The sequence below is a fragment of the Pleurodeles waltl genome, chromosome 4_2, assembly GCF_031143425.1.
Source record: "Pleurodeles waltl isolate 20211129_DDA chromosome 4_2, aPleWal1.hap1.20221129, whole genome shotgun sequence".
In the NCBI taxonomy this organism is placed as follows: Eukaryota; Metazoa; Chordata; class Amphibia; order Caudata; family Salamandridae; genus Pleurodeles; species Pleurodeles waltl.
In genome coordinates this window covers 223,326,473-223,341,586 of record NC_090443.1, presented here as the reverse complement: position 1 = coordinate 223,341,586, position 15,114 = coordinate 223,326,473, and positions in this window count along the sequence as shown.

Sequence of the window (15,114 nt, the reverse complement as noted above, 5' to 3'; positions counted from 1 at the left end):
AGAAGAGAAGGAAGAAACACAGAAGAAGAACACAGATGAAGTACACAGATGAAGAACACAGATGAAGAAAGAAGAAAGCACACGCAGGTCGCGGTGCAGAAGAGAAGGAAGAAACCCAGATGAAGTACACAGAAGAAGAACACAGATGAAGTACACAGATGAAGAACATAGAAGAAGAACACAGATGGAGAACATAGATGAAGAAAGAAGAAAGCACACGCAGGTCGCGGTGCAGAAGAGAAGGAAGAAACACAGATGAAGTACACAGAAGAAGAACACAGATGAAGTACACAGATGAAGAACACAGATGAAGAACACAGATGGAGAACACAGATGGAGAACACAGATGGAGAACACAGATGGAGAACACAGATGGAGAACACAGATGAAGAACACAGATGAAGAACACAGATGAAGAACACAGAAGAAGGACACAGAAGAAGGACACAGAAGAAGGACATAGATGAAAAAAGAAGCAGGAAGAGAACGCGGTGAGGAAGAGGAGCAGGGCTGAAGAGGAGCAGAACACTCAGCAAGAGGGCTGCAGAAGAGGAGCAGAGAGCGAATGGAAGAAGGACAGCGGAGGAGCGGAGAGAGGTAGGAGGGGAGAGCGGAAGGCAGAAGACAGAGGCACAGGAGAAGAGGTGAATAGCGCAGGGCAGGGCGAGGGGCTGGGCAGGGGGAGTACTTACTGTTTTTTAGCAGGACTTGCTGGGAGGTTTCAGGAGCCTGGGCTGGTGGAGCTGCAGCGGCAGGGGGAGTGACCTACCCTTGGATGCTGCTGTGGCCCACGAGGGACCAGGATGTCGCCACTTGGAGGAGGAGACAGAGGGGGCGCCCAGCAAGTCAGGGAGCCCTCACAGAAGCAGGCAGCACCCGCAGAAGTACTGGAATAGGCACTTGGAAGAGGAGTGAACCGGAGCTCACCCAAAGACACAAAAGGGAGTCCCACGACGCCGGAGGACAACTCAGGAGGTTGTGCACTGCAGGTTAGAGTGTCGGGGACCCAGGCTTGGCTGTGCATGAAGGAAATCCTGGAAGAGTGCACAGGAGCCGGAGCAGCTGCAAATCATGCGGTACCCAGCAATACAGTCTAGCGTGGGGAGGCAAGGACTTACCTCCACCAAACGTGGACTGAAGAGTCATTGGACTATGGGAGTCACTTGGACAGAGTTGCTGAGTTCCAGGGACCACGCTTGTCATGCTGAGAGGGGACCCAGAGGACCGGTGATGCAGTCTTTTGTTGCCTGCGGTTGCAGGGGGAAGATTCCGTCGTCTCACGGGAGATTTCTTCAGAGCTCCTGGTGCAAGAAGGAGGCAGGCTACCCCCAAAGCATGCACCACCAGGAAACAGGCGAGAAAGTGGCAGGATCAGCGATACAAGGTTGCCGTAGTCGTCTTTGCTACTTTGTTGCGGTTTTTCAGGCATCCTGAGCAGTCAGCGGTCGATCCTTTGGCAGAAGGTGAAGAGAGAGATGCAGAGGAACTCTGATGAGCTCTTGCATTCGTTATCTACAAAATTCCCCAAAGCAGAGGCCCTAAATAGCCAGAAAAGGAGGTTTGGCTACCTAGGAAGGAGGATAGGCTAGCAACACAGGTAAGAGCCTATCAGAAGGAGTCTCTGACGTCACCTGCTGGCACTGGCCACTCAGAGCAGTCCAGTGTGCCAGCAGCACCTCCGTTTCCAAGATGGCAGAGGTCTGGAGCACACTGGAGGAGCTCTGGGCACCTCCCCTGGGAGGTGCAGGTCAGAGGAGTGGTCACTCCCCTTTCCTTTGTCCAGTTTCACGCCAGAGCAGGGCTGGGGGATCCCTGAACCGGTGTAGACTGGCTTATGCAGGGATGGGCACCATTTGTGCCCATCAAAGCATTTCCAGAGGCTGGGGGAGGCTACTCCTCCCCAGCCCTGACACCTTTTTCCAAAGGGAGAGGGTGTAACACCCTCTCTCTGAGGAAGTCCTTTGTTCTGCCTTCCTGGGCCAAGCCTGGCTGGACCCCAGGAGGGCAGAAACCTGTCTGAGGGGTTGGCAGCAGCTGCAGTGAAACCCCGGGAAAGGTAGTTTGGCAGTACCCGGGTCTGTGCAAGAGACTCGGGGGATCATGGAATTGTCTCCCCAATGCCAGAATGGCATTGGGGTGACAGTTCCATGATCTTAGACATGTTACATGGCCATGTTCGGAGTTACCATTGTGACACTATACATAGGTAGTGACCCATGTATAGTGCACGCGTGTAATGGTGTTCCCGCACTCACAAAGTCCGGGGAATTTGCCCTGAACGATGTGGGGGCACCTTGGCTAGTGCCAGGGTGCCCACACACTAAGTGCTTAGCACCCAACCTTTACCAGGTAAAGGTTAGACATATAGGTGACTTATAAAGTTTTTTTTTTTTTGTTTTTTTTTGCTCACCCTTTCTCCTTGTATTGTAGAAAAGAGTCTTGCCCATGGCGGCACCCCTACCGGGTGCGTACACTGCTCCTCATGTCCAGAGCACATGGAGGTGGCAAGAGCCTGCACCTGCAGGGAGGACACTGTCTGCCAGTGCCCTAATGGCACTTTCCTGCATGTGGAGAATGGGATCAGTCGGTGCCAACCCTGCCAGGTGTGCCAGCGTGGGTATGGTGCCAGAACGCCTTGCAGCCAGGAGAGAGACACCCACTGCGAGCCTTGTCCTGACGGGTTCTTCTCAGAAGAGAAGAGCAGCCAGTCGCCATGTCTGCCCTGCCAGAGAGAGTGCGACGAGGGGATGGTGGTGCTTCGGGAGTGCACCACCTCGTCTGACCTGCTATGCATGGGTAGGTGAATCCCATCCTAAAGCTAAAGTATTGTATGCTTATATAAGGTACCTTATGGCCCTAGTCATCAGGGATGTAGCTTCAGGGTGTGACACCACCCTCCCCTCAAAATAAATGCATTCTTGGCTTGAGAGTTGGGTCTGGGGGTCCTGAGTCGGGTCTTATATGCCCTCGTTGGTCTTCCTCAACCTTGTTGGACTAAAAGGTTTTAACTTGTTTCTTTTTTTTTTTTAATGGAACTTACACAGAGGTCCACCTAATACAAATATTTATTGAACTGGTTCGTCATGGGAACAGTGTATTCCAAATCTTGGTCATCCCTTCACCTTTCGGAATACCGTTTTTTAGCTGGGGCATTTGCCATGCACACTTAATTCAATCTCACTGACTAAGCTATGCCCCTGCTAGTCTCCTAATGGAGCACAGAAGCCTTCAGTGTACTAAAGAGTCTTCATGGTTCATAGTGTCCAACTCCCTACTGCAATGCAGGAAACATCACTGAACTAAATCGTAGGGCACCATGGACTGTGGACAGAATTGAGTTGCTGTGTGGATGCTGTCTATGTAACCTGGAGACCCTCATTGTAATCCGATTTCCATGGTGGGGCAAACAGTGGAATCCTGTGAAAATCACTTTATTTTCTTGTGCTTCCTTTACCTTATCTGTCAAAAGAAACATGGCAAACATCAGCAGCGGCTATATAAGCACTTTATACAAAACTTAAGTCACTTACATTGGTACAGTGGACCAGGATATAGTTTGTTCATTTGAGGCAACATTCCAGCTCTCACCTAGGACTTTATCTTTTGTGAATCAGCCGAACCCCAGGTTCTCTTGTTCCTTTTTCAAAATGCCCCCGACTTTCATCCTGCTTGGCGTCTCTAGGTCCAAGCAACACTCCCGCCCACTTCCTTCTATGTTGCATTCACTCTATCCTCCTTCTCCAGACACAGTTGCCCTTTTTGTCCATCAGGACAGAGACTCCTTGGGTAGTTGATAATCTCTCCTTTGTCCCTGGCTCCAATGGCGCTAATCCTCGTCCGCGTTGGGATGAACCTCCATGGGCGCGAGTGGACTTGCCTGTGTTCCACTTTCAACAGAGCGCAGTGAAGCGAAGTCTATTAAAGGACCTGCGGCAACAGGAGTCAGCAGGGGAGCGATGCCTTAGACTTCCTTGTGTCCGGGGTTTAGCACCAGCTCAGTGTGGTATCCAGCCCTCGAAGGCTGCAGAGCTGGTAGAGAATGGACCTTGGGAGCCCAGACGCTGAAGTAATCAGCCGGGATCCAATAAGTAATCTTCTTCTTTCTACTTCGGCGAGGGGACAGAAGAAAACAAGACGGGAAGTGCCACAACAGAACAGCAGGGTAACAAACTCCTTCTCCATCCCAAGCCTTTAGTAGCACACGAGACGATGGGGATGATTGACAATCAACGCACTTGCACAAAGACCTAGCGGTCCTACACCTGCTGAGACCAACACCTGCTGGAGTTTAATGCCAAGCACATCTGTGCCAGCCACAGAATGAATGTATCCAACCAGCGAGCAAAGCATGATCTAATTGTGACAATCCCACAATGTCCCAGCGAGTTCACAGACCAGAGGTTCGTTTAACCAGCAGGATACAGGTTACAATAGTACCATTCCATCCAGGCTCTGACTTTGTGGCCTGCAATAGAGTGTCAGTGAATTGTGTAATTACAGACATACAGAGTGAGCGATTTAACAAAGTATGTTTTACAGATTATTGTTAGTTATTCAGTTATGTGCCTGCACCTCAGAAATTTAACGAAACGCCATTCAAAAAAAGGTAAAATTGCGGCCATGGTGCTGCTAACCAGCATGTAGGCACTATTTACGATGTCCTCGGAACTCTAGCTGCACTAATCTTTATACGAGGTCCTCGGAACTCTAGATGGGGTAATTCTGCGCTTGAAATCCCAATAGCGCGGGATGCGGTAAATCCTTGGGAAGGCTTATTAGGGAATTAAGTTGGTCAGTAAAGAATCATGGATTACTGTGAAAATCTGTGGATCTTGCACGTATTTCCTTTCAACGTGTTTTCCCTATTCCAGGCCGTTTCCGTGAATATATTCTGCCACGTAGTCCCTGGCGAAACCTGCCTGCCTCAGGGGTGCGGTGTTACGCCAATGAACAAATCCGACAAAATTGAATCACACTCCAGCCTGAGATGGAAACGTTTAGAAAATCATTACAGAGGCTACCGAGAGGTGCTGCCAGAGCACAGTAACGGCACATCGAGCGCTATACAAATTCGAATTTGTAACAATAACATATTGAAAATGCAGTTCGGGTGGTACACCAACAAACCTGAAATAAAGCCCCTGTTACAGAGCTACAGTTTCTTTCGTGTTTCCTCTTAAGCTGTCAGCCAACAATGTCCCTTCTGCTTCAGGGGATCCCACATTCCCTTTGCTCTGGCTTCTGTTGGTCTCTAATTAAAGTAGCCGTTAGGTCAAAAACCCACTTAATTCTAACAGCGCCCCAGTCTCTGATAATGCGCATATCCGCCTGGCCGGCCTTTGAACTCGAGAGCAGCTCTCGCATGTGGTCACGCGGGGCGGCCAGACACTGGCTCTGCTGGGAGCACCCTTTCAATTGGCAGGAATTAGTGCTTGGGGGAGGGGCGGATGGCAAAGGTCACAACCTCTGACCTTTAAAATGAACATGCTGTCTTTTGTAATAACAGAGTAGGACTGAGACTTTGGTCCCACCCCTTCCTGCCGCCGCCTCAGACCTTGTGCCACACACGCACTTGGAACTGGCATGGTGTCAACAACAGATGGTATCATGAGGTGGATATGTAAATATTGTTTAAAAAGTATACTTAAAGCAACGAGAATGATGTTGGCCATCCGCCTAACAGTTAATAAGCTCTCAATTTACCTTGTCGTGGGACTGTGTAAACTCTAGAGTAGATTAAAATTGTGGTTATGTAGGCTGTTGTGGCGATGACCTACAATCAGGATTCAGTGGACCCTCAAACCTCTGGGCCCCGATTCCACTGCGTCTCCAGCATCAATGAAAGCCGCGCCCTGTGGTTGCGGATTTGATAGCTCTGTGTAATTTTAGGGGAACACGCATAAAAGCGAGTAATTTCCTTGCGCATGCTTCGAGGCCTTGAATCGGGAGGAATTCGGATATGCTTTCAAATTATTGCTCTATACAATCATTCAAACAGCGGCTCGCGGGCCCATTTCCTCCCTTGCACTGTGGCCCATGGCACCCTGGTTACCCTACTGCGCAACCATGGATTAGGGTAAATGTTCAATTACAGTGTTTCCCCTTTTGTTTAATTATACCACGTGGAAATATTTTTTATGTGGCTTTCTCGTCACCCCTTAAAAAAATCGGGTTTTGCAACTCTTCCCACGCTCATTGCATCACTTAACAACTACGTGAGGTACGTAAGTTTGGGTGTGCAATGAGTATGAAAAAAACATAAATTTTTCTCAACAGCCACCAAGTCACGATACCTTGTGGCCTTTTTCCGCATTAGTAGCAGCACCTGTAACCCATCGTTTATGCCCACAACCCATAATCATGACAGTGGAAAGTCCCCCACCGCAGCAGGTGCTATGTTGAATAAGTAAGAATATTTCACAGACCTTTACGTATAGTGTGGGATCATTAAACATCCTATTTCTCCCATTCACACCCTCCGGCCTCCGGCCGATTTTCAGCTGCTGTGGCTTCTCCTAACAAGAGCCCCCCCCCCCTCCACCCACCAACAGCTAGCACAGGCCGTCACATAGGAACTGCACACTCGGACTCAGGCGTTTCCTTGCAGGTTGCTGCAGGCCTTGCCCACAATCATATTGCATTACAATTAGATAGAGCCTCCTGCTGCCGAAGCGTGCAGTGGATGGGTAGCACTCTACTCCATGGGGTGCCATATAAAACTAATGAATTACATGTGAGAGAGAGACTCTGGAGGGATGAGAAGCCCTTGTGGTTTTACTTCCTTTCTCCACCACATATTTATGTGAAAAAGCTTTCTCAGATCTTAGTACCTAAAATTAACACAGAAATTGCTTAGGGGAATGTTGAATCTGGCCTGAGGATTCAGCTTCACTAAATAAAACCTAACATTAAAAAATTAAGTCATCGAAATGCAGCGCAATCTTCCCATTAAAATGTTTTGATTTTTGCATAGTCTTTCAGTCTAAAATAATTATATCTTTAGTAATTAGAGCATTTGTTTGGTGTGTACTTGTTTATGTGATTTTTGGCAATTACTGTTGTAATGTTTGAAATTTAAATCATACAAATGTATTGGGGGTCCCTGGGCTTCCAGTAAATGATTCAGTGGGGGTCTTCAGGTGTCAAAAATTTGGGAACTACTGCCATAGATGGAATGCTGTTTTGTCACATAACCGCATAGGGGAACCCTTGGACTCTGTGCATGCTATTCCTTACTTTGAAATAGCACATACAGAGCCAACATCCTACATTAGGTGTCATGCTCAAGGGCCAAATTAGTTTCTCTTGTTTTTTGTGGCAGTACAATAGTTCAAAACTAATGACTGTGTGATAGTATACATGTGCATAAGGTATCCTGTCATGCTGATGAGCCCCTTTTTATGCAGTTTGTCCAGCAAATTACCATGCAGGTGGCCATGCAAATAAAAAGCTGTCACAGGCTGACCTAGCTGTACTGTTGAACAGAGATCAAAGGCAGTTTCAACAAGACACCAGTAATTTAAATCATATCCCAATTTATATTTTTGGGGGTCCCTTTAACAAACACAATGAGAGTGTTTCATATTTTTCATATTCACACGATGTTGGCCATTTTCTGGTGTTCAGTGTCCATGTTCCGCCCTGAAATAAACCAGGAAGTCACTTTTGATACTGGCTACTTTAGTGCACAAGCTGATGCTAAACACTGGTCACTTAAGCAGAATAACCCGGCAAAGCCTGCTCTTAAAAATAAATGGCCCAAACAGGAAGTGCCACTAACAATAACAGGAAGTGCGTCAGGAATGACCCTCGATGCCCTCATCTTGTATACTTCAACTTTCAGCAGTAAGAAGTGCCATAACATAAGCCAGGTGTAATATCTGCTACTTTTAATTAACGGCTATTTGAAAAGGCATTTTCAGCATTGTTGACGAGAAGAAACCACCTGCTCTGGTAGCCTCCTTCATACATGTTGTTTTATTGAGTAACAGCATATTTACCCATTTAATATAGTTGCTTTTCTGTTAATATTGCGCCTGTGGTTGTGGGGTCTCCAGGTCCGAAGCTTAGCAGGTGATGCCATTCTTCTTTGCTGTCAATCTGTGTGACAAGTCAGTGAAAGCAGAGATGCTACCAGGGAGAGGCTGTGCCACCGCAGCAGGGAGCAACATCGATTGCTCTTATTGTCCTAGCTGTTTCTGGTCTCTTTGAGGGCTTATTTTTGTTGGCGGGCATTTAACCCTGTTAAGCTCTTTTGATAGTGTACGTTCATATGGATAGATAAATAGGCTCAGGAAAATGACAAGTCAGATCAAGAATGGAATTTAGCATCTGCCCCTATCTGTGTCTACCCTAGCTTCCACCTCTTCTGAGGGGAAATCACAACCTTGCATGTTTTATCTGGTAGGATCCTGAATGTTGCTATCCCTCCCTTTAAATGAACCTTCCAAAAGATGTGTGGCTTGAGGAGTGCCTACGGCTCATTTTTGTTAGTTCAATATGTATGTTGCTTTTCTAGCAATGCCTATCCAATCTAATAATTTGGAAGCCATGGCACCTGCCAACAGTACTCTGCTTATACTGAAATTAGGTGGTACTGTATACTCATCTCAAGTCAACTTTAGGACATGTCTTACGTCTGTATCTTCATGGAAGCATGATTGAAACTTAACTTTTGATAAGACAGGAATGTTAATGGCAGGTGAATCTTTCTCGATATGGTCCCAATACTAGTACAAGATTGGCCTATGGCAGAGTACTGAGTACTTGCAGCTTTAGTATGCTATCTGGGTTTTGTCTTTGACAAATTAGACTTCTCTGCCCAAATTGCCATGACACTGTTTCATCCGAGTCTGTAGTACTCTGTTTTCTTCCATTGGAAATCAGATTCCAAGTTCAGTAGGTTGGGTCAAGACTAGATTACTGTAATGCACTCTGTCTGGCTCTTCCAAATATCAAGCTGATTCAGAATTACCTCCTAGGTTGTAGCCAAGGCTCCCTCAATAGGTGCCTCTCTCAACGTTTCAGGCAACTTCACTGCGTTCCTATCGCCAAGCATGTTCAAACAAATTATTTATGGCAGCAGACCCACATTCCTTCACTATTTACTAACTCCATACCAGCCTTCTCAAGATCTTCACTGCCTGGTCAAAAAATCAAAAGGATGAGAGCAGGGAGATGCTCCTTCTCTGCTGCTAGCGTTTGGAATTCACTCCCCTGTTCTTTTCAACTAACTTCAGACCTCCTTAATATTTAGGAAATAGGTAAAGACGGACCTGTTTAATCTGTAATTGCTCTATATGTTTCTACCATTGTTGATGCAGTTTGCACCACAATGCCCGCAAGGGTAATAGAGAGTTTTTAAAAAACCATTAAATAAATCATAAAATAAAATAATGGTGCAATGCACCAATCCAGATTCCCGGCACACTGCATGTCTCGAGTACTCTGCAAGTTTAGGCGCCATCTTGCCTGTGGCACATTGACTAACAGCAAGGCTTCCTGGGAGGAAATGGGCTAAAATCAGTCCTGAATCTAGATCTGTGAGAGGAGTGGTGGCCACTGTGGCTCTAATAATATGTTCCCTAGACATAATCCAGTGTGGAGGTTCCCAACTTGTGCCCCCCCCAGGGATCCGTGACACATTCCCAGCAGGTCCGCAGTCAGGATAACTGGTGATTAATGTACCTGCTGGAGAGAGATAGGAGTTATGTCTAGTGGCAGTTTTGACTCAAAGATAGCGCAGATGTCTGCTGCAAAAAACGTATATCATGCAAAGAACAGTATTTTATGTGCATAGCACAGTGGGTTACTGCTTTTGTCTCAGAGATTATTTTGTTACTGTGCAGTTCATAAGGTACAATCATACTCTAGCACAGTGAGCTTTGAAATGCCATAAAAGAGCTGCATGAAAACTGCACGGCACAAATTAGAAAGTTATGTTTTTTCACCAGTCTTTCATTTTCCTTATGCTGCTAAAAAAGGGTTGCTTGCATAGAAATACATTCTTATTATTAAAGTCAATGCTAACCACTATGTTGTGTTCTGAATCCTGAGTTTGTGCTTCTCCAGACCAAGCACTCTTTGAAAATGCCTACCAGGGTAGATGGCATGAATCCTACACCTTGTAGTCCCCAGTAAATTGCCCTGACACCCTACACTGGTATATGAAAGGTGCTATAAAACAAATGAATTGCATGTGACCGAAAGGATATGAGAGGCCCTTCTGGTTTTACTTCCTTTCCCCACTACATATTTATGTGAAAAAGCTTTCCTCAGATCTTATGTACCTCAAAAAATAACCAGAAGTTGCTTGGGAAATGTTAAACCTGGTCTGAGGATTCAGCTTTCCTAAATAAAACTTAACATAAAAAAAAAGAGTCGCCGAAATGCAACGCCAACCTTCCCATTAAAATTCTTCGATTTTTTGCATATTTTTCAGTATAAAATAATTATATTTTTAGTAATAGGAGTATTTGGTGTGTACTTGTTTGTGTAATTTTTGGCAATTATTGTTTTAATGTTTGAAATGTGAATCTTACAAATGGCTTAGGGGTCCCTGGATTCCAGTAATGATTCAGTGGGGGTCTTCAGGAGTCAAAAGGTTGGGAACCACAGATCTAGTGTACTGAGTTATATACATCTACTCTTAACAGTCAAGGTGGCAAATCATTGAAGAGGCTTTCTTTTCCAACAGAGAAACTACCAGACGCAGTAACATCAATCATTAGTATTCCACACGCTGCAATTAGGATTAAACTGGGTCGCCTCTCAGCACTTAAAAACGGACGTTGTTATCATCCATCTCATTGCTTCTCGCTTTATTCAGACTAAACCTCCTGGGACTCAATCCTGTGACGTTCACAGTTTTTACCGCGAGTGTTATACCTGCTGAGTTACCTTGCCACCATGTCTCTCTATCCTACCGACAGTCTAAGGATGAAAACCCGTAGTATGAGACATCAAAGAGCATGCATGGACCCAGTATCTGCTCTGTCGGCTGGGAGGTGGATATTGGAGGCAGGCTCGTCCAGGAACAGGTGCCGATAAGCATTACAGCCAGTCTCGCGTGGAGCGCGGAAGGGGTACTGTAGGGGGAGAGAGGGTCTTCTGTCTGCAACACGACGTGCTATTAGAAAGCAACTATGACGGGAAAGTTGGCCAAACAGCTGAGACTTGATCCCCAGCGGGGGCGCGCACATGTGGCTGCCTACCCTTCTGTCCGGACAGCCCACATCTTAATGACCATGATGAAATGCAAGACTTTGTTGGGCGACGGGAGCCCAGGCCAGGTTACACGGAGACCGCCACAGGCCCATAGGCCCCCACTGCTGGAATGCGTCTTCTCTGTTAACTCACACCTCCTGCTGAAAGAAAAAAGCACCCACGGCTCACGAGTAGATGCGCGTACTCGGGCCACTTCATTGGTGGGATTGCTAGGTGCCTTTTTGGTTTGCATGTGATTAATGCACAGGGCTGTGACGTCATTCAGCCAATACGCTGTGCGTCTGCCCAGTACAACGGAATGGTTTACACCTCATGTCTAACTCTGGCTAGGGGGAGTGAAGATCATATATAGAAAACATACATACTGGATAGAAGGCGAGATTAGATCTGTAGACAAATCCAAATCCAGTTGTATTCAAGTTATATTAATTCTTTGTGTTAAACCAGTTCACTTTGGACACAAAGATATGTTATTCTCGTTTGTATATCCTAAAACAGCATTGGAATCCCCGGGGCTTTAAATGGGCTTTGAAGTGTTTTTGGGGGCGGGGCTGGAGTCTATAAGGGTTGTAACCTAAGAAACCTGTGTGGCCTATGTAAATAAGGGCGTGGTTTAACTATAAACCTGTATTTCCTGTAGCATGCCACCCGGCACATATTTTGGTGCCTCTTGCACTTTCTGTTATTGCATCCAGACCTTTCGCACAGTAGGGATACACAGCTAAAACAAGCCAGACCTATTGGCATTGTCAATGCTTATTAGCAGTGCCATATAAATGAGATACAACAGTGACTTTTGTGAATGATTAGAACTAAAAATATTTTTATTTCCTGAAATAAAAGACTGTAAGTTAAACATTACTAAGGTCTGTGAAAGGGGTAGAGGACTCAAGAGTGGCTCAATTACTCCCACGCTTACCTTCACACCACTTTCCTCTGCGGGCTCTCACCCTATTAAACATGCGCACATTTTCTCCCCACATCTTTCTGAAATCCTCCATCTGCATACCTCGTACCTTCTCCTTTCTATTCAGAACCCACCTTCACTATCTCCTGCATGCATTTCCTGACATGTAGTTCAGTTCACCTTCCCCGTCAAACACACAGCACACCCACTCACCTGCAAGTACGGTAAGAGGCCAATGAATGAATGGGTGAGCATGGGCACTACCCAGTGCTTAATTTGTAAATTAAGAGGTGCCGGTGCTCAAAGCCTTTCTCTTAAACACGAGGCTGCTATAATTAAATCTGCCAGCACTGAATAATGAGGCAGCGTAACCCTGAAGCCATCTCGGACTTCTTCAATCCATTTACGGCCACCCCTGCCCCTTCAACTCATCCTGCAACTTTCTGCTTTCTCCCTTTATGACGCTTTTTAGTTTTTCCTTCTTCCGTCCTTCACATATGTGTCTTTTGCTCGCAGCAAATGCTTGAGGCATAAGAATAAGTCCCGGCCCTCACAAATAAGTGCCGGTGCTCAGCACCGGAAACAACAAGCACAAATTAAGCACTGGCACTACCTCAAACTTTATCTCTTAAGGTCTCAATCGGAACCCTTAATAAATATCCATCCCCAACCTGAAGTCACACAGATACCTAAAGGAGTCTCGGGTCACAGTACACACTATACACAAGTTAATATGCTGCATGAAACTAATTACAGAAACCCAGCATCCCGGGAAAAGCAAACACTCTTAGGAAATACAAGATTATGTAAAACAAATTAAATAAGTAAAACAAATTAAATGGTCACACGAGCTACATCACTAACATGGATTATTTTCCATGACTAACCAACCGTCTTTAGAGTAATTGTCCTGAAGCCAAACCGTGTGGTTTGCTGTAATGCTAGAGATGTGAATATAGGGTCTGGCAGGGACCAGTTTCAAGGTCGGGTATTAATTACTACCAGGTCAGAGACCCGGAGGGACCTGCCCCACTTAAAGCCCCGGGTGTAGCATATTGCAGTTTCTCGTCTAGGTGCCTTTATGTGTGGATCTGAAAAGGCAACCTATCTCACAGGAGGGATCTTTTTGTTTATTGTTTAGTTTTGTGTAGTTAGTTGTTTGTTCTTAGTTGCGATTCAAAATGGTTTGTACAAGTTGGTGAGAAAGTCAAATGAGTTCAATCTAAAGAAACTATTTTTAGTGTTGTATGGGGGTACTTGTGCCAAAGCACTTTGCGTTGTCCTCTCAATTGGTGGTGGTGAGGTGGGGGAAGCAATGATCTATTGGTCAGCCAGTGTATAGTACTTGTTTACATGCATCAACATCCGAGTTGGATCGGTGGTTTATGGATGGAATGTGGTACCAGTAAAAGTGAATTATGTTGTGCCAGTGAGGGTGGGCTAGCTGTACCTACTTCTCCAGGGAGTACGCTGTGCATGACAATGCTGTTGATTTAGCAGGGATTTGCTATGTGGATTTCGTGACATGCTCTTGTAAGAAGACAGGCTAAAACAATTATCTTCCCAAGGCTGTGTAGAAGAGAATTGTTTTGGGGTTGGTTTCTAACCCTATCCCCTTTGTTCTGAGGCATTACTCTCTGCTTGAGTCTTTTATGGAGGCCACACATTTTCTGCCACCGTCGGGCACATATCACAGCTCCACACTTTACAGTTAACTAAAAAAGTTTGGCATATCTAACCAAGTCCTACTCTTACTCCTCCTCTATCATCAACAGTACACTTTGGGCATAACTTTTCTAAGCCAAACAGTTGGATAAGCATTTGACTCCTGTTTGCCTTGTCAACAACACTTATACAACTTCTTAGCAGTCTTCATATAAATCTCCCTGAGGAAGTAAACTAAAATTTACCACACATATTGGAATTCAGAATGGCATGTAGACCACAACATAGACAAAGGTAACTCGAAATTTAAAACCTAAAGTGGAGCAAAGTACAACCATTACACGCAGCAGAAATTAACAAGCATTTGCAATGCAATGGGTCTCGCATTTGCTAGAGTTAGAGCTATTGGTGTTGTAAATGCCTAACTGGACCTTTTTTGCCACATAAATTGAAGAGGAAGTGTAAAACATTAGTTGACATTAGTGAGCTGATTCAAAGTGCCATGGCCGACATGAGCCTGAAGGAGAGACACAAAAGTTTGTTCACAGTCAAACGTATTGGCAATCGTGAAATTATCCATGTAACATGTTTAGTGTGCAAGGCGGAAACAAAACCGCCCCAAGGAGAGACAAACGTAAAGCATTTACCCATGGTAACAAGTGATTTTTGTAAGGTAAACCCACGATCGAGTGAGAGTGCTGGGCTTGAGGTGGGCATGGTTAAAAGCCCACAATTCTTACAACAGGTCAAAGCGCTTTCACGCTCGACCTAAAAATGTCAATGTCCTCCTTTATGTAATGCACTACATTGATTCGGAGCAGCATCTATTGAGAAACTATTTGATATAATCCATTAATAAGGGCCAGATTTATCACAGTGTTGCATTGCCCTTGCATCACACAAGGTAGCACAATGGCAACACAATACTAAAGTCAGATGTACCAAGCAATACAAGGCCATCTTGCGTGGCCCTGCGGTACTTAGTAAATCTGGAGTAATGCAAGGCCGCACAAGTCACTGCTTTGCATTACTCTACACCACAGAGGCATTCCATGGGTAGAACTTGAGTCTTTCCAAACATCCATCCTTAGATTTTGACTCATTCCCAGATTTACCATAAGTGGTAGAACTGGGAATGCATAAAAATGATATGCCTTATCAGGGGTGGCATAATGGCAAGACCCCAACAACTACAGACCTATCACAAATGGACCTTTCCTGGGCAAATTGATAGAAAGAGCAGAATTCGCCCAGATGTCACAATTCATTGAAGACAATTCTATACTTTCAGACTTCCAAACTGGATTCCGCCCAGG